Source organism: Phymastichus coffea, unplaced genomic scaffold, assembly GCF_024137745.1.
Source record: "Phymastichus coffea isolate CEN01 unplaced genomic scaffold, Cenicafe_Pcof_1.1 PCOF00077, whole genome shotgun sequence".
NCBI classification, from domain to species: domain Eukaryota; kingdom Metazoa; phylum Arthropoda; class Insecta; order Hymenoptera; family Eulophidae; genus Phymastichus; species Phymastichus coffea.
This window is the reverse complement of record NW_026706888.1, coordinates 501,271-521,320: the sequence shown is the minus strand read 5'-3', so window position 1 is coordinate 521,320 and position 20,050 is coordinate 501,271.

Below are 20,050 nucleotides of genomic sequence, written 5' to 3'. Positions count from 1 at the left end.
GTTTACATTGCTGGATTTTTGCCGACGATCGCTCGATATGGCGAGATAAAGATAGAAAGTGGGTTGGATGAGTTGATTTACGACGTCGATATCGCTAGGCTCGCCATTAGGTAGGCACGGGAACAGATTTACGTCTTGCGCGTCCGATTCTGGAGCGCACGCCCATGTTAACGGTTCAGTCGACAAGCTCTGGACTTTGCGGTAACAGATATCGATCGAGATGCAATTGACAAAATACACCAATGAAAAACTGCTTATCGACAAATACAATAACACTCCGGCGATGCAACAAAGCGAGACAAAGTGTTATTTCAATCTCTACGAAAAGAGGCTCCCCCGACCCCTTAGACTAACATTTGTCCTACGCGGTGCACATGTCGCACTAAGCCCCGCCAAAATAGGTCTATTCGACAATCGCGCACGGAGCTCCGAGGAGAATTCCGACCACACGGCACGTCGAAACCGTGTTTATATTCGCGTCACGAGTATATGGAGCAATTACGAAGTGCCAATTTCCCCGTTCCAATCTAAGCGCGTCGGACGCGTCCGCGAGCGGCTGCTTTGACGCTCCTCCCCCGCCGCTCGGGTTCTCGGACCGTCGCAGAGTGTGTCAGCGCACTCTCGCCACTTCGTCGACGACGCGATGCTGCGCTGCTGAGAAATTTCACGTCGTGCGCGCTTACGTGGCTTTACTCCGAATCGTCCCTGCGACTCTTTCCCATTGGCCGTCCTTTTCGTTTGTCAGTGAAATTGAAGGAAGCTGATCGTCGCGCGGCGTAACGGCACAACTTTCATTCTCCTAGAGCAACGCTGCTACACCCCGGGGAAAAGGAGTCGTAAATTAGCCAGGGCGTTCCCAGCGTCCGTTATTATTTCTCGACATCCACGTGCAGCTAATCAGTCGAGCCGTTATCGTAAGCCTAGAACGCAGCATCACGCGCGGGTACGTTTCGACACACGTCCACGAACGGCACGCACAGCGGCGCCAAGGTACGCGCGAGAGCCGAGTCGTACTGCGCGCGCAGTACACAGAAGTGCTGGGCTCCTTGGACGCGCGAGTGAAAGCCCGAGAGAGGCGTCGTCTTAGCGAAAAATTCGGCGCGCTCCGGACGAATCCAGGATTCGGGGAGCGCGCCGACTCGCGTCAATTTTTGCGGGCGCGCGATTTCATCGGGAATGCGAAAAAGGCCGAATAAAATGCGCAACCGAGGCTCCGCTCGTAAACGCCGATACGTTTATGAGCTTGCGTAAATTTTCGTAAGCAAAGCGGACTATCGCCAATTTAACGGGCAATGATTAACAGCGAGGTTACGCGCGAGTTCGCGCGCTTTTCGTTTGAAACTCGAGCGCCTTAAAGGGGGGAATAAAACGATAAAAAAGAAAAAGACAGAGAGGCGCGAGGAAGGATGAGACAATGCCGCCTTCTGCTCTCGTTCGTGGCACGAAAACTCGATTACCATCGACGCTCGTTTCAATAAACTGAGACCTGAAAAAACATTGTCGCCCGATCTGTTCGCCGCAGGCGGCATTAAATCAACGCGGTAGGGTTAAAATTTCGCGTTGAAAAAAATGTACCCTTCCTCCCTTGTTTGTCGCTCGTTGGTTCTCTCTTATTTGGAGTTTGTGGCACAGGGAAGGGAGTTCGTTTCTTTTTACGAGTTGGCATTCACCACTGTGCACACGAGAAAATTCAAAGTTGTAATCTGGCTAATGCGTTTCCTTCCTTTTCGCGGAGCTTTTTTTTCACGAGAGAACATTTTAAAGTGAAACCGTATGGCTTTTACGAAGTTTGGCGGGAAGGTATCGTTTGTTTCAAAAAGCAGTGGTCTGTATTAACGGTTAAAACGTTTTTGTTTTTTTTTGTCCTGATACAATCGCATCAACGAGCACACAAAAGAATATTCGATGAACTTTTAAACAATGAATTGTCGATCGACTTCGTAAAGCCATCATAAACGAGTAACGTTGTCGTCGTAGGTGATGCGTTCGTCGTCGTCAGTTTATGAAAAATGTCGCGCGTCGCGTAACTTCGAAACGCTACATCCGTTAGCTCACCCCAAGGGCAAAAAAGACCGAGCTCTCGTCCTTCTTGCGCACGATACGTCTATGCGCAGCCTCCGGGGGTGCGCCCGCGGTGTTTCGCGATTGCCTCGACAAATGGCAACGAGGCGAAATCGTAAACACCAAGGGAACAACAAAGTCTCGAAAATTGATTGACAAGCGCCTATCGCTTTCTCTTCGAATGGTTAGTGCTACTCGTACAAACGGCGAATTCGCGTAGTTCGCCGCTTATAAAAGAGAGAAAACTAGCCCGACAGCGCTATGCGTTTGACGAGCGCGCTCGCAGCGATTAATATAATACGCTCTAGAAATTCAGTCTTTCCGCCAGTCCCTAATTGCGCTTAATTCGCTGTACTTTCAGAAAACTATGCGACCTTCCCCGTAAAAAATATTTAAAAAAAAGAAAAGAAAACAAGAAGAAAAAAAAGACAGTCTCACTTCTCGTTGCTTTGGCATTCCGTCAACTAATTTTTTCCCCACTCATTAGCAACTCGCGCGAGTAAGTGCACTTTTCATCTCGGTGAGCAGGGGAAGTAATAAAAGAGGCACTCGTTTGCCGAGAAAATCTACTAGGCGCAGGAGAGGCGAGGGGGAGAGCAAAAGAGAGGATAATCCTCTGAGGCGCGGCAGTGCAGGGACACGGGTGAGCCGGTTGATTCGCCGCCACCCTTTTCATGCGCGGCTAGACGCACATACGAGGAATCAATCTACCGCCGACGACGACGTTGCAAGGCCAACGACCGTCAGCCCTTTGGCTACCCCCGTGCTCGCTTTTTCTATGCACCGGATGAAAAGGCTGTGCAAGCTGCAGCTATTGCAGCTTTATGCTATTTGTCTAGCCGGCAGATGATGGTGCATGATGTGTTTGCCGGGTTGCGCGAACGTATTGTTTTTTTTTTCATTTTATGGGAGAATGAAACTTTTAAAGAGTCCGTGGGATTTTCTAGTTCTAGAACGTCGCGTTTAATTCTGTCGCGTTCCGACTTCAAAGAAAGTTTCTTTTTCATGCGATAGATAACAATAAAGATATCATATATAACGTACAATACAATGTAATCTTGCAAAAAAAATCAACAACGAAATAATCTTAAAGTTTAATTTTACAATTAAGCTTAAATATTTGTTTCTTTTCGAATGAAAATCTGACATTACACGTCTATTTGCAAACTTTTCACACCTAATAATTAAGACATCGCGCATTTTTGATTGATTGCTCAAGGTCACTTCAAAAGCCGTACACTGCGCTTCGGTCACCAAGTCTCGCAAAGCTCGACTACTCGTACTACTATGAACTCGCGAACCCGAAACGAAAAGTCACAGGCACGCATTCCGTCCTGCTCAAAGCTCGCAAAGCGCTTTGCATAAACGCGCAACATTCGCAGTTTCCTTGGCTTTCACTCTCCTTTCTTTCGCGATATTAATGTTTCGCGATTGATCACAATCGTCGTATAAGACGACGCCCTACTTTTGCGCGTGGAAAGTCTGCACAATTAGCGCTTCCCCTGACTATACACGCGCGGCAAGAGCGTTTAGAGAGGCGAGGGAGCAGATAGACGATTTGTTTTCACCGGACATCTCTCGTCGTGGAAGATGCGAGCTATTTATTTCCCGTTTATCGCTCGCTTTTCCTCGCGCTATGTTGCGAGGAAGCTGATATATACGTGCATATTTTTTGTTTTCGGGAAGATTGTAATGATGTTTTGGTGAATGGAATGATTGATGCGCACTGTGACGAAGTAGTTTTGGATGAGCGTCGAGCGTGACTCACCGGTGCCACAGTAGCTGATTAAACGTTCGAAAATAGTTGGCAAAGTGTTGAAGCTCGCGGAGCTTGAAGAGGTCGCCGATAGGAGGAGGACTACTGCACAATTCTTCTGCTATGCATGCGGTAATCTAAAAGATTTATCATGTAAACTTGTCAGCTTGCAGACCGTATCGTAAAGTTTAATCGAACATAAATTTCATAACACATAACTGAATATAAATTCGAATTGATGCTTATAGACGCATGAGTCTTGTGTCTTTGTGGCGTAGGTTTGAGCACCGCGAGGTGGCTTCAACACTCTCGCGCGCTAATTTTCAATAAAAATTTAAAATCTCTCTCGGTCAACTCGCTATCCACGTCGCATTACGGGGACCGTGGGCGAGTGCGAAATATATGCACATCATCAGCGCATTACGCGCGGAGATTAGAGCAAGAGAGAGAGAGAGAGAAAGCAAAAAGAGTCAAAGAAAAACCGGAATCGCGTAATAAGATCCGAGAACATTCAAATGGGCTGCGCAAGCGCCGGGGCTTTCTTTTTTCTTTCTTTTTTATCACCGCTGTCTTTAGTTTTCTTTTTCATTGGTCGCTGACTCACGGGCTCGCAATCAGGGGATTCCCCGTCACCCGGGTACCATGAAAATTGAAATTCGTTCTTTGGTGCTCGCTCCGGTGTCATTGCAGCCGAGGACCCGTCGAAATTTGGCGCTCTGTTTTCCGGAGAGGGCAGAGATCGGCTAGACCCGATCATGCGCTCGGTTGCGTAACGCCGAGAGCTCTCGCATCGCCGTTGTGATTTTAGAAAGTCGATTCTCTATTTCAATTATGAGCGCGCGCACAATGCGTCGCCGTTCGCGTCCTCGGTTGCACAATCTATCGCGCATCGATTTACAGATGGCTGTAGCCGATTTGTATCGGCTTCGGAGAGAAAGATCACTTGTTCGCTTTTGCCTGCAAACGCAATTACGTAACTTGCGAGAGAGAGAGAGAGAGAGAGAGAGAGAGAGAGAGAGAGAGAAAAGCCTTGCCGAGGATTTTACTTCACCTCCTCAACGATTCTACTGGATGCGCTAAAGAAAAGGTGGCCAGCGGTGCACTTCAGTCTGTACTGTATCTCCGCGATAGCCACGAATGTATAAACAGAAGTGCGCCGCTGGCCACTTTTCCTTAGCTCGGCCCAGCACGCGGTTACATTTTTTTTTTCTTTTCGTATTTCTTTTTTGTTTGCGCGCGATGGCGATTTGTTCGCGCGCGGCTTTCATTTTTCACCCGGCAGATTGGATTTCCAGGCGTTCTCTTTTTCTCGCGCGGAGGCACACCCGCGAATTTGAATTGCACGCTACACACACTTTTGATTTATGCGCTGCTGCCCGACTTGTTTGCTTGGTACGCGCTGCATCGTTCGAGAGGAGATATAATCGTTCGCGCCGACTCTCGGCAATTTAGCTGAAATAATCGAGCGGATTGGCGTCAGGAAATGATATGCGTGCTTCTCATGAAAATCACAATCTGCGCGCGACGTATTCCACACGCCAAGCGGAATAATGCGCGCGGCTAGTGGAGACGTGGAAGAGTTGCGGAAGATCGACGAGCGAAGTTTGACGGCTGCACGCGCGACGTATCATCTCTCGTGGCACGACAAGTAACGCGCACCGATGTTTTTTACGAAAAGTTCGCGTTTAACGTTAAACGGCCGTTAGCCACACACGTATTTTCGCACGCGAGGCAGATTGAATTTCTTCCGGGATTTGGACATCTCGCACCTGCGGCCACCTGTGCCGCTACTGCTGCCGCCGCTGCCACTCGGTAATACGAGATGGACACCGCTGTCGCAGCGCCACGATTTGGATCTGCTTAACGGTACTGATATACACAAGGAGGCACCAAATATTCCGAAGAGCGCGCATTCTTTCGAGTGGTTCATAACCTGATTGATTCGCAGATGGGAATGCCGGAGACAATATTGGGAAACGGGACTGGCGCTCGGGCATTTCTGCTAATGCCACAGGCACCACTGATCTCGTAGAGTACATTGGAAAAGTTGTTCGAGCTTGTACGAATATGGTTCGCGCAAAAGATAGCATCGCGCGCAAGTCTTCGCCCTTGAATGCGCGACCTGGAAAAGGATTTTTATCCGTGCGAAGATTTCTCGCAAACTAGATTGCCCGGCAACAAAGCAGATTCTATCCGAACGTGCGCGATTTTTCTTTTCCCGTTAGGCTCCGCGATCCGGCAATCGACCCGAAAGTTCTGAGCAGGTAATTCTTAACGAGTTGTCCAGTGCATTGACCGAGCACGCGAATCAATCAGCGTTAATCGGCTTTGGCATTGCCCTTTTTGCCGTAGGGGCTCCCCCTTGCATGATTACAGAGAGTGACCTCGAGCGATGCGGGAAGTGCTCCCGTATTGTTTTAAAGTGCCACGTCAAGCCTGAAAGCTGAAAAGCTGCCTTGCCAATCGCTTCACCTCGTGCCACTGATTTCAAATCGATTGCTCAATTATAATTGCAACAATTTATTTATACACTGACAATAGTCGACGAGAAAAGTAATCAGTAAGATGAGTCATTTCATTAGGTTAGGTTAATAACTGCAAAACTATCCCTTGCTTCGGGACAACTAATAATACGGTTGAAAAAATCCCATATTAATATAAAGGATCAAGATCTGTCTCTTCGCTTACTTGCCGCGCGCGTGCCCGAAGCTTATTCCATTTATTTCATGCAATTCGACCGCCTGCGCTTGTCTTTGGTAACACGAAGGGCCCAGTATTGACGCAAGGGCACGCGACAGGCTTTACCAAACGCACTTGCAATGTAAACACGGAAGCGTAACGCGTCGCTGTATATCTGCAGTTCAACAGGACCGTTGATCGCTTAACGCGACCTTCTTGTCGAGAAAGTCGTTAATATTTCGATAGTTGTCCGGAACATCGTCAGCTTATTAGCTTAGCAATCATCGACGTATCAATTAGCAAACATCCATTTTCACTGACAGTGGATAACAGTGGAAGAACTGTAGCAGTGTATTAACCTCGGTTTTTAGTTCTGCTACATCGAAGCTGACGTTTGTTCTTGTCGCAAGAGCAATGACTGTTGACTATATCGGAAAGACACTGCTTGTGAGACGCATAACGATGTGATGGAAAATTGATTACTTTTGGTGTGAACAACTTTTTCAAGCGCGGCGAAAAGTTGCGCGCGAACTTTTACGTAAATAATCAATATATATTACCAGCAGCCAACCCAAGGGCCAAGCAAATTTATGAGAACATTAAATATCAAGTCGCTTGAACTGAATTCGTTAGGAACTGCTCAGCCTGAACGAACGTACCAAAAAGAGTTTTGAATTGCCCTTGGCATATTACAGCTGGCGGCGGTTATTTAGCTAACCCCCGCTGAAATCCAAAATCACCCTGAGCACTTATGAGAACTTCGAACCCGCAATGTTAGTGGAGTGCCGACAGCAATTTAACTTTTGGAATCGGACCAAGAACCTCGGCGGCGGTGCATTTTGTTTTGCGTTGTTGGACTACCACGACAGACTGAATAATGTAAGCGAAAAATTTGTCGGATGGACGTTAAATTATACTTTTTACAGATAATCATAAGATCACTTGTAATCTTTCGATTCATCATATTCAGTCAGATGCATTGATTCTTTTCACATTTTGTGTAATAACACTTGATTTCATTTGTTTCAAAATAAATTTTGCCACCGATAACAAACACGTGTGAACAAGTTGATTCTATTTTCCCCATATCACCTCTACCAAATCCAAAACCGACAACCTAATAACCCCGATCCGCAATGACGCCATCATATGATGTCCGAAAATCTTTTCGTTTTGTCAAGGAATCTCTCGAAAAAAAAACATTCTCCATCGACCGTCCATGAATCACTCCCGGATCAAAGCATCCTCTTCTTCATCTCGCTGATTTTTTTTTTTGCCAGAATACACCTGCAACCAACGAGTGGGGAAAAAAGAAGAAGGAAAGAAACCGTTAAAGGGTGTTTCGATCGCGTGCGCGCGCGCCCACTTGAATAATCTTCGCAGGCTCGTAAAGCAAATCTGCGCCGCTTCTCGCGTTCTCTGCCGCCGAAGCGGCTGCTCGGACGCGCGAAAAATTTATTACGACGACGGGAATCCGGGCGCACTGCGAGTGCAAGCAGTGCTCTCTTGCCGTTAAAAGGCCATTTACGAGAGACGCACGCCTCTCTTTTCTTTTCGCCGAGAGGAACGGCGCGCCGAGACGCGGAACCGCGGGAAGCAGGCTCGTTTCCTTTCGTTTTGGGAATGAGTTTTTTCCCCGTCGATCTTCATCGGGGCAAGCAGGCTCTTGCTCGGCATCGGAAATATCGCGAAACGACGTATTGACTTTGGCGATGCACGGCATCGTTGGCAGCGAATTCGAGGCTTCAAGTCGCGTCAAGTATTTTGCCAGACTCTTCGACCGATCAGAAAAAAAAAGGAAGAGAAAAGGAACGCGCGCGAGAGTTACTGCGAGTACAGTTACAAATTAATTCTTGAATCTCTGGTATCGGTTTTACATCTTATCTTTCATCGCGATCGTCGAGCCACGAAACATACGCCCGATTTTCGCGAGCAACACCTCCGGCGCTTTTATATCGACCAGCTTTCCATTTTTGCAGTTAATAAATCTAGCGTCCGCGCAGTTGAAGCACATTGCGAGAAATGAATACCGGGCAAAAGTCATAGAAAATCACTTGGGTTATCCGCGGCTGGAAGCAAACGCGAAAACTAGTCATTTTCCGGATGGCGAAGCAATTACTGCCGGAGCGGCGGCAGATGTTCGCCTCTCTCGCCGTGAGAACGTGTTTTGTTTCTTTTTTTCTTACCCCCCCCCCCCCCCCCGTCCCTCTTCTCCCGACGCCCCACGCGAAAATAAAGGCAAACGAGATGCCGCCTCGACAGCGCGCAAGAGGTACTTTGCCACCTGCTGAAATGCAATTTTCGTCGACGACTGCGTTGTCGAAGGGAGGCGCAAAATTTTTCGCATGTACGTCGGTCGGATCGCACATCCGTCTCCAGAACCCCTTACGCATAGTCTAATGAGCAGCCGGACTTGACGCGTCACGCCGGCGGAATGATCGACGGACGAGACGCAATATTGTCGAAATTCCCCGACTGAAAGAAAGGGGGGTCGTTCGAACTCCCCTCGCTCATTAAGCCGGGGGGGGGGGGAGAGACATCGTCCCCCGGGCTGCGTTCCGACGAGGGGAGATCGCGCACGCCACCCTCGCTCTCACTTCGGAGCGCCGGATGACTCATTCGAGTGCGTTGCCAGAAGTGCGTGTGCGTGTGCGGATGTGAGTTTTATTGTGGGCGCGAGAGAGTTAAAAGGTGAAAGTATCGCGTTGCAAGCTCGTAAAGTTCGCTTGCGTCGGCGCGGTTGCTCCGGTTGTCGGAGACATCTCTCGTGTCCGTGAACGCCCTCCATTTTTTGGTCGTTCACGAGCGAAGAACGCGATCGTTCGGTGGCACCGCTGATAAGCGAATCTCTTCGACTTTGACCTCCTGCGTTTATCGAACGCGAAGTCTTTCGACCATGCGAGTGGAACGAGAAAGCTGATGGACCCACGATCGGTGAGCCTTGGATATCCGTAGCAGCGTTAAACATCGGTAAGTCGGTGTCGTCGCGCGGCGCGACACTCAAGATTATCCAGAAGCTACGCGCACGCGAAGAGATGGCCGCAGCGTCGCCGATGATCGCGTCACGCGTTTGCATTTCGCGCGGCGGCGGTCACGCTTTCTCCGGCGTCGGCGCGCTGACACTCGATCCGTAATTGATATTGTCTGCGGCGCGCGATGCTCTTCTCGCAGCGCGCGTGCATTTTTCGGCCCGCCTGCGAATTTCCAAACGCTCGCTCGTAATCTACTCCTTCTCGCGCACGTGCGCGCCACATTCGCGGTCGCGCTTCTTATGCTTGCGCTTTCTGTGCCCCCGCGACGATGACTGCTTTCACGTTGCAGTGCATGCATAGTTTTCAGCAGGCCTACGAGTTCGGGCTCGCGAGCAAGGACAAAACTGCATGCTCTTCCGAAGACACCGCGGCAGTGCTCGGCCGTCCTTATGGAAATTCATATCGTTTGCTTACTTTACGGGCGAACATTTTTGCTTTATCGCCGTGTACAAATTATCACAACGTACAATTTTAACCTTGTCGCAAAGGTATGCAACGCTTCGGTTGGCTATTTTGAAGTCGGAAAAAAACGGCATAAAAGCGCGTCGTTAATTAACATATCAATTCTAGCCATCTCGTATCGTCTTTACGCAAGGAAAAAATAAAAGCACATCTTCCAAAATTACCCGCGTGACTCATAAAAAAGAAGTCAAAGAAACCTCATGAAAATCGTTCATTAGCAAGCCGCGCACGTACGTGCGCACGTACACCTTGCTCGCCTCGACACGCAGTAGCCGCGCGCGGCAACAACCGAAACACGGCGAAGGCGCGCGCGTCCAGCAGTTCGTTTTTTAGCCGGCGGTAATGATATACGAGAGAGGACGAGAGGCGACGTTGGCGGCGGCTGGGACTATTTTTCAGTGGGTTAGAGTTCCATTATCCGCTCTCCCGGTGGTGGCTTCTCCTCCTTCTGGCCGCGGACGCGTAATTTGCGCAGCTCGACGCCGATGGATAATCGATTTGGACGCTTTGCGATTACGATAATGTCGGAGAGAGCCTCGCGCGCGCCCGTCAAGGGAGCGTCTCGCGCGCTTTTCTTTTCGGATAGACGGTTATCTATATCGCGACGTCTCGGCGGGCGCCGAATTTTCAGGGCTCGCGCGCCGCCTGCAGCGCACCTATCGCAACGACTCTCCTTCGAAAATTGACGACGCGGGCATTTGCACACAATGCTCGTTTGCTCTTACGAACGGCGGAGAAACAATGCCTAATAATAACGAGCCACCTCTCTCTCTCTCTCTCTCTTTCTCTCGGAGAGATGTAAATGGTGCTCGAAAAAGTTTTCTGCGTGACTCATCCCCGCGCTAAGAGCGATGCGTATGCCTGGCCCGACGCGAGTGCGCGCACTTTTTCTTCGCTCCGCGGAAGCTCGTTCGACAACCGTACACCCACGAGATCGATCCCAGTTGCATTTCGGTGTGTAACAGTCGCGTCCGATCGGCGTTGCGCTCGCGATGGCGCCTCGAGAGCCACACGCTCGAGTACAACCGTCGGAAGATCGAATAACGCGCTCGAGAAGCATAAAACTGTCGGCAAGCGCGCTCCCTCGGTGAATATATCCGCCTCTCGAACCTCATTCTCTTTCTCTTGCTTTTTTTTTATCTCGCTGTTCAACAGTGACTCTTGCCTTTTTTCTCTCGATTCTCCCTCTCTCTAGAGAGATCCACTATTTTCGTCGGCCGCTCAGGTCAAGGCTTCTCGAAGGGAGGCGCGAGGTGCTTTCAATCGTTCCCCGGCTGAACGAGTGTTTCTTTGGGTCGGTCGCGCGAACCGTCGTTAATCGGGAAATCGTCTCTCTCGCGCTCTCGTTGCCCGGACGCGGAGTCGTCGAAAGGAGGAGGCGCGCGACGACGGCAGGGTTGCGTAGCTCGTAAAAAGATTGCATTCGTAATAATGAGACCGCACTCGAAGAGCAAGTACGATAATTGAGAGCAATTACGCGCGCGCAACTCTCGCGGAGCTTTGTAGGCAGGAAACGCGTGTTTACGCGATGCGAATGGGCGCCCATGCAGCTGCGCTTATTTTATAACTAAGCGAGAGTGTTTTCTGTATTTTTCTTTCTTTTCGAATTTTTTTGAAAAATGAGGTCGGCAATAACGACGAATCTAATTTATTTTTCAACGAAGCGCCGTAAAAGAAGCGCCGATACCTCGCAACCACGAAACTCGTGTGGAGCGTGTGTATAACGGGTTCGTAGGTTGGCGAGAGCGGAGATGGAAGGGGAGCCTTGCCTTCTCGTTGATCTACTTCAAGGAGTCGTGAGCTGCCGTTTCGTCCTCGATGTCTCTTTCTCCTTCGCGGTGGACAAAGGAGGACTATATACACCTTATAGCGCAGAGAGAAAGAAGAAAGAGGCGCGTGTGTATCCGGCACAGCAGCCCCATTCAGTATGCGCGGGATTAAATTTGTTTTCTGGGCCACTGCTGTCCTTCGTATACCTGTTGTTCATGGTTTTCGATTTTTCGTTCAGCGTTGTACGCGTGCTGAGTATTTATTTATCGATCGATCATACGGTCAACAAACATTTTCCAACAAATGCAGTTGCTATGCAACGATACGAACCAAAAAATAATAAAGTAAAGAGAGAGTATAATTTTTTTAAGCTAGTCAACGAATCGATCAAATGACAGGTATAAAAAAATAAATAATCTATGACGCGATCATCGTTTTCCCCCCACCTTTCACTCGACAAAAGAAAAGGCCGTCGCACACAAAGCCAAAGAAGCTTAAAGGGAAGGAAGGAAGGAAGGAAGGAAGCAAAGATTCGCCTGTTTACACAGTTTGCCTCTCGTCGGCGGCGCGGCGTGTGAATGTCGCACACCGCGGCGCGGCGTCATACAAACCTCCGCTCGATTTATCGCTCGCTACCGCGCGCACGTGTATCCGGCTCGCGAGAGTCTTTCGTCCCCTTCTTCATCGCGTGCTTGCAAAGAGAGAGAGAGAGAGAATGAGAGACAGCGTAATAATGAGTCCCATTAGTGCACCGAGGGAGGGGGACGATCGCAGTCGCGACCGTTCACCTTTGCCAGACGCGTCAATCCGTGATTTTCGTTCGGGGCCCCTTTTGTCTCGCCGAGCGTGCGAGCGTTCCGCGACGCCGGGATTCGTCGCGATGCGCATCGGCGAGATCGATTTCCTGGATCGTTGCTCTGGCCGCGTGACCGACAACGCTCGGAAAACCCAACCGAGAAGCGTCGGGGGGGGGGGCACCATTGCCTTCGGTTGCGCAGTAGCAACACCTGCATGACGTCCTAATCGACCGGTAAATCTCGGCCAACGTGACTCTCTTTCTGTCGTCACGTGTTACATTGTAATGCTCGGCGGCGGAGTCGCTTCACAATGCCTCTGAAATCTGGCGCACGAGAATTCTTTGTGCGCTCGTATTTTGCCTCTTCGGCGAGAGTTTTCCCGGGGAGTGAAAAAGAGCGTAGCAACTGTGTTTTTTGGTTTTCGTTTTTTCTTTCTGTTTCTTCTTTTCTTTCTGTTTTGCGTACTTTCACCGAGAAGCGGGTGACGGCTTGCTAATCGGCCGTCGAATGGTTTTCTTTCGACTCTCGTCGATCGCGAGAAACACCGATCCCGATGGGGACAATGAAGCAGTTCTCACGCCTCGAACGGCGGCCAGAGCAAGATAATCGTGGAATCTTCGATCGAGCTCGACTGACAATTGGCTGCCACGGCGCAATCTAAGCTCTGCTCTGCTTTCAAAATCCATCCCCCGTCCATCCGTCAAGGCGCACTTCATCCTGCGCGCGCTAACTGTAAAATCTCTGTCTTTTCGTCGCGTGTACCGTTGTCGCACGACGAAAAGGATCAATCTCGCGCTCGAGCGATTGATCGCTTGTTAGCGAATATCGCGCGATTTATGAGGTTGACGATTGTTACGGCGGTCAACGCGATTAACGACGTGGACTTTTTGGTGGCTTATGCCGTTCGTCACGAGAATCGGAAAAGAACCGTCCTATATGTTTCCTCGATCCGAACTCATAGTCGTGGGGAGCGCTGCGCGATGTTCCCCTAACTGCAAGTCGTGCAACAGTTGAATGCAGTCACGGCCTGTGTTTTGTATTCTGAGGATCTTTCGAGTCAGTCGCATAAAGCTTTTAGCGCGATGTCGGAGCTGGAGAGCACCGAGCAGCCATTCTCGAACAGCAGTTATGAGCTCCAATTGCGGTTCCTCTAAGAAAACACGTTTTTTTTCCCCCCCGCGAAAGTAGAGAAAAACCCCTGGATTTCTTTTGGTCTAGACGATCACTCAATTGGCAACTCTTTCTTTCCAGATCACTTCCGATCCAGCCAATAGCAACAAACATCACGGCGCAAAAGAAAAGCCAGCAGCACCAGGCTGCGAGTAAAATGGCCAGCACAGGCGAAGTCTGGGTGCAGTGGTTCACGTGTTGTTTGACTCAGCAACGTCGTCCAGTCGCCAAACGCCAACGACCCTCGTCCCAAGCCAATGGACGCCTAAGGATAGATCGCAGCATGATTGGCGCACCGACGAATTTTCAGCATACCGGCCACATTGGCACCGGCGATCTCGATATGGCTAGCGCTCACTTGCACGCTATTCAGAATCAGATGCAAGGCAAAGGTGGTTACGAAGCTTCCTTCGGTGTCAAGGTAAAGATTCGTCGATTAGTCGCTTCTTTTTTCGTTGGGACGAGTTGGCGAATGATTTTTAAGGGAGGGCTTGTGCTAGCATTTGAAAAAATTGTACCAATTGCATTATGCGCGAAGTACAAAAAATCTCGATAATCGAGAAAGAATTACTATGTTTTTTCATTATGGTCTTTCAAATTTTTTGAAAGAAATTCAAGCATACTTGAAATTAAATCCGATTTGTTTTTTAAAATATAATATTTATCTGGGAAGCATACAAAATGAATAATAATAAATAATAATAAATAATAATTGTACCATGTAAAAATTGAAAATTAAGCAAGCGGTATATTATCAAAATATTGATTTCCTAACCGAAACTAATCTTAATGTTGTATTCAGCTTGCCAAGGTATACGTTATGACAAAAATGTTTAGTGGTCTGCGATTGTTCGAGAAGGTCGTTGAAATGTCAACGGTACGTCTAAAATACAAAAATATTTGAATGCGAATTTGAAAGCGTCCAAATTTTTCGTCGTAAATTCTGATACATTATAGAAGCCAGACTCGCCAAAGAGCCACGCACTGCTCGAAATGAGACTCAAATATAACGCTTGAATGGAATAGCCTCGTTGAATATGAATAATACGCCGTGGTGTGCCTGTGTCACGGAGATGTCCTTATTCTATGATATATGTTTTTCGGTCTCCTTTCGCGAAGCTCTTTGCCGAGGCTTATTCGCATTGAAATTCTTGCTGATTTTGAGGTCCATTGGGAAATTGGCCTGTGAAGGCAATCCGAAGGCACCTTTCGCTGCGCACGCAAAGAAGAGTCTCAAGTTTGACGCGCTTACCGAAGCATCCTCAAATCGAGCTCGAGTCGATGGCGAACGGAGAGTTTTTAATTTTGGCGAAATTGACGCGGGATTGACGTCCGCCGTATTCCGCCGCTGAACGTTCCATTTTGGAAGAAAGAGCCGGCCCCGACAGCCTCTCTCGCCGCGCGCGGTTGCGGCTCTCCGCAGCGCGACGACTTTTGCCGCAGCGGCTGTCGCAATATCCGGAGCCACGAAAAATCGATCTGTGCACTCTGCTCTCTTAGCGCGCTCCGCTGTGCCTTGTTTGCCCGCTGCACGCGCCTTTCTCCTCTTTCCTTATCCCGGCTGACTCACCCGTTTGTCTTTTGTTTCGTCGATTTGATTTCGGCACGCATCGCCAGCTAAGTAGCACGACTGTTTTTTCTCGAGGCAAGTGAGCTTTGCTCTTGACAGTGCGTGCGATTCGACAGTTGTTTTTATGGGCTTACCTCTTTAGCGATTGTGGATTTACTGTTGGCTTCCTCGCGGGTGGCTCATATTTTACTTATATTTTTTACTCGTATTTCTTTAAGCTTAAGTTGACGAAAGTTCGTTTCGTAAATCGTTATCAAATTTACGTAGTGGTCGTATGGTATGAAGATGACAGTTACACCACGATCAGAATGTTCTTAAGTGATGTTGCACTTCTCGATTTTCGAAACGATAAACAATTATAATGACAATCGAAAAACAAAACTGGAGACGATCTTTCTACCGCGAAAGAACGTGAATCGGTATTTCTAATCAGTCGTCGTTATCACCGCTGACTCGGGAGGCGAGGGACGTGGCAGCAATTTTCCAAGCGGCGACGGGGATGCGCGCGCGACGCCGAAGCATTCCTAGGCGTACGTGGGCCGGGAAAGCACGGATGTAGAGCCGAGCCGGAGACCGAAGCAGGTAGAACTTGCACGCTTCATCGCTATATAGAGTCTCGGCGATATCCGCGCGCACAGACAGAGGCGCGCCTTCTTTGTTATCGGCATTATGGGCGTCGACTTGCCCGAGCGCTTCTCCGAGATATTTAGTGCCGGCGCACGCGGGACGTTACTTTTGCGACGCTCACGTGTGTAACGGGTCGCCGTCGCGGCCACATTCGAGACCGCAATCTTTTAGGCCGCTTGATTGGGTCTTTGGTTTTTCGCGTTGGTCGTTTCACTGGATCGGCGTTGCCGGGTTCGCATTGCAGAGCTCGCTAGGAATCGGGTCATCGTTACGGAGAGAATTTCGCATTGACCTAATTCTCAACTCGCGCCTCATTGGCTATTCGGCTGCGGAACCGGATGGGATGCGGCTCGAGTGGGTGTGCGCGTGTGGCGATCGATTTGAGGGCGCGGTGCTTCCCGCGCTGCAGGGTTGCTTCGAGTGGCCGAAGCTTCGGTTCGTCGCGGCAAAGCTCGCGCACGGATTATCGTACGGCGAGCGCGATAACTTTCCTCGCGATCGCAACGAAGAATCGCACAGTCGGGGCCGCCGCTCGATACTCTCTGTACTCGCTTCTTCGCTTTCTAGGCTCGATGGCGCTTTGATATTCAAGGCGCGCCAAGTAATATCCTATCGATCCATATAAAGCCGAAGCTAGACAGCGAAATGTAGAAAGTGAAAATTGGATTCTAATTCCTCGCGCAGCTTTTGCGCATTGTATTCTTAAAACGACTCTAATTTGCCGGCTGCTGACTCCGCTCACAATGCGAATTGATGCTAAAGAGAGGTAAACTCGCCGCTAAGCTAATTGCTCGCGAGAGCTTTCTCAACAGCTAAATTCAAATGTGTTTCACTACCTCGCTCTCTGCATTTTATTATCGCTCCCATTTCATTTGCATAATCATTGTGTGCGCGTGTATCAATACGCCTCGAGGCTTCAAAGGTATATATGAAATACCTTGTATTTTATTGCTTTCCAATTGCTGTTTTATGGTACTTTTTTTATTGGGGAAAGTGTTGTTGGCAACACGAGGTGTTTTCATGCAATGCGAAGATGGACGTTTTTATTGTGTTCCTTGGAGGAAAAGCTTTTGATCGAGCTCTCTTGTTACCATGCCAAACTCCTCGTCCCTTCAGAACAGACATCCGAGTTCAATACTAATTGATTTAGAACAAAAATGTATGGCAGGTTTCATAAATCACGGCATGTTGATAAACATCGGGAAAAACGTTGAAAAGAGATAAATTACAATCGATTGAATAAAACAATAGAACGCGTCCCGACAGAAATTCAATTATCGGTTACAAATTTCGTAGCCGCCCAGTCGTAAAACAAAATGGTTTTGCGGATAACTATTTGCTAAGCTGCACGCGCGCGAGTAAATTACGAAGCGGACTATTCACGAGAGCACCATTAATCAAAACCAATTTTTTTTTTTTTTTTATTTTTTTATTTATTTATTTTTTTTCGCGTGAATGAACAAAAACGAAAGCGCGCGCCAAAAAGGCGCAGAAGATAAGAGTCTGCGTGAAATTTACAGCCGCTGGAGCGACAAATTAGCAAACGGTGATTTTCGAAGGAGGCGCCTGCTCGTCATTAATTCAATGGCGCAGTCAAGGCCATCGGTATACCTGTGCACAGGTGCGAGCGTACGCGATGCTTTTCGTTGTCGGGATTAGCTGCGTGGCTGAACGTGTCTGGACGAGCGAGGAGGCCCTAAAAGGCCCTTGAAGCTCAAGTTTTCCACTGCGAGAATCCAAATTTGACAAGTGCGTTCGGCTATACGTGCTCCGATCAAATCGTAAACAGCAATGGAAACATAAAGCGCACATTAGTTACTTGTCCGTATCTCGCGCGCGAATCTTCAAAAATCTGCTGCCACATTTCCGTGCGATGAATTTTCATTAGGCGACATGAGTGTCACTTAAATAACGCTTTGGAGAGACTACAAACTGCCGCGCGCGCGTATTAGAGAATCGAGCGCCGCGTCTCTTCCTCTGCGCGCAGCCTTGGGCAGTCGGCGTAATATGCTATTTTTCGCGCTCAACTTCATCTGGCGTCGTCGTTACGGGTCTTATAACTCTTTAAGGACAAGTTTATCGCCCCTTTAAAGCGAGCAACGGGTCGAGGCCTATTCGAGCGTCGAGAATGCCAAGCGAGAGAGTCTGACACTTGTTGCGAGCGTTGTATCGAGAGACGGGACGCTCGTGAATGTGTTTGCTTGTTTTCGCGTCGCGATCGCTTTGAACGTCGATTCGAACGACAAGTTCGTCAAACGCGAGTCGATTGCGCAAAGCAACAACCGAGAGTATCTTGGTCTTGGGAGCTCCGTCGATGTCGTCGACAGTTTCTTCAAATGAAAAGTGCTGTGGAAGAATGCAGCGCAAAGCGAGCGACGACGCGTTGTAGCGGTACAACGAAAAATATTCAAAGCTGAAAGTCCAAAGTCTCGCAGGCGCGTCGAGCGATCGTGCGTTGTTCGATATTGGCGTAAAATCTCGGTTGGACTACTAATCTTAGCGCTGGCTGTATAAGGGAGATGCTTTTTGAATTACGCCAGTAGGCAGTGTAATTTAGGTGCGTATGTAAACGGATGATGCGGCCGGGCGCGTGTGTCTTCTTTATTTTCCGCTGCTTCTTCGTGCCGATCGCAGCGACCTTTTTTTTGCCCACCAGTAAACAGGTTTTTCGCGAAGCTTTCAAATCTCTCTCTCTCTCTCTCTCTCTCTCTCTCTCTCTCTCTCTCTCTCTCTCTCTCTCTTCTCGCGCGCCACTGAGAAATGTGTTTGTCTAGTCGGCGAAGTTTTTCCTTTAATTTTTCCTCCTGAGAGCTATTCGATTTATTCGCGTAGGGGAATTTCGCTTCGTGGTATTGTAAGCGGGGAAAAATTGCGCCTCGCGTTAACGTCAATTACGCGCAAAAGAGAGAACGAATTTTTTTAGCCGGTGAAAGCGCTTCCAGACCGAATCCAATTTTGATGGGTCGAAAATTCGCCTACCGTCGATATAGAAATAAAAGGAAAAAATCTCCGTAACTTCGTTCGACGCGGGATAAACTGGGCCATCGCTCCACATCCCATTGTTGTTCATAAGCAAAAGTTACGCAGCCTCGATCGACTGTTATGCCTTGACCTCGAGGGCGGCGGCGGATCACGCACATACGCATCGCGCGTGCAAGTCTGTACTCACGGCGGGAATTTTCTTTTCGTATTTACATTGAATGCGCGTTGTGGAGGCCTTGTGAGCTTCCGGAAGGAGGGAGAGAGAGAGAGAGACTGATTGGGTCGTTGACTTGTTTTCGCGCGTAGTCTCTCTATAGTGTTTGTCTACGAAGGCTTTTGACAAGCTTGACAAGGTGTACTATTCGAAGGATTTTTTTTTGCGAGAGATGACATGTTGCGACACTCCCCATCGTTCAGCGGCATTATCATTTTAATGCTAATTTATTTGCATTGATTTGGTGTACAGTTTCGGCCACTACATGGCTATTGGCGATTCTAGACAAGACACATTAATCGTCACTCTGTATAATTGTGGTCGAGTCTACGTTATTCATGTCGCAAATTCAATCCTACCGTCGATTGGTTCAATGAAAACTGCTATTGCAGCATTTGTGAAATTGCAAAGCTCAGGCTCTTCGGAATGACTAGCATGCGAAAACAAATTGATAATCGTGCTCGGCGATGTGAGTAAAATCATACGTGAATAATGAATCCTGCGATTAGTAACTGAATGTCGCTCATTAAATTCAATTTTTAATTCTACAGAGCGAATGTGCGCAACGTCGAGGGAGAATAATAAATAAATTCATTACCATATTCATTAATTTTCAAGCCGCCTCGACGATTATCAATATGCCTCACTGTACACTTCCGCGAATCTTCGTCTTCAATTTCAACTTGTATTTACAATGGCGTGTTTTTCGCGCTCGAGACAAACCGTCGATTTATTCGTCTGGGGGGACAAACATAAATTCGCGAAAAAGTTCATTTGCAGTTAATCGCCCGACAGCAACAGTAACGAGCTCGCTTCCTGTCGTGCACGCTAAGAGTGTGAGCGAAGTACCGTTCGAGAGGGCGAACTCCGCGCTCGGAGGAAGTGTGTAGGAATTAATCACGATTCTCCGTGATTTTCGTCGGAAGGGAT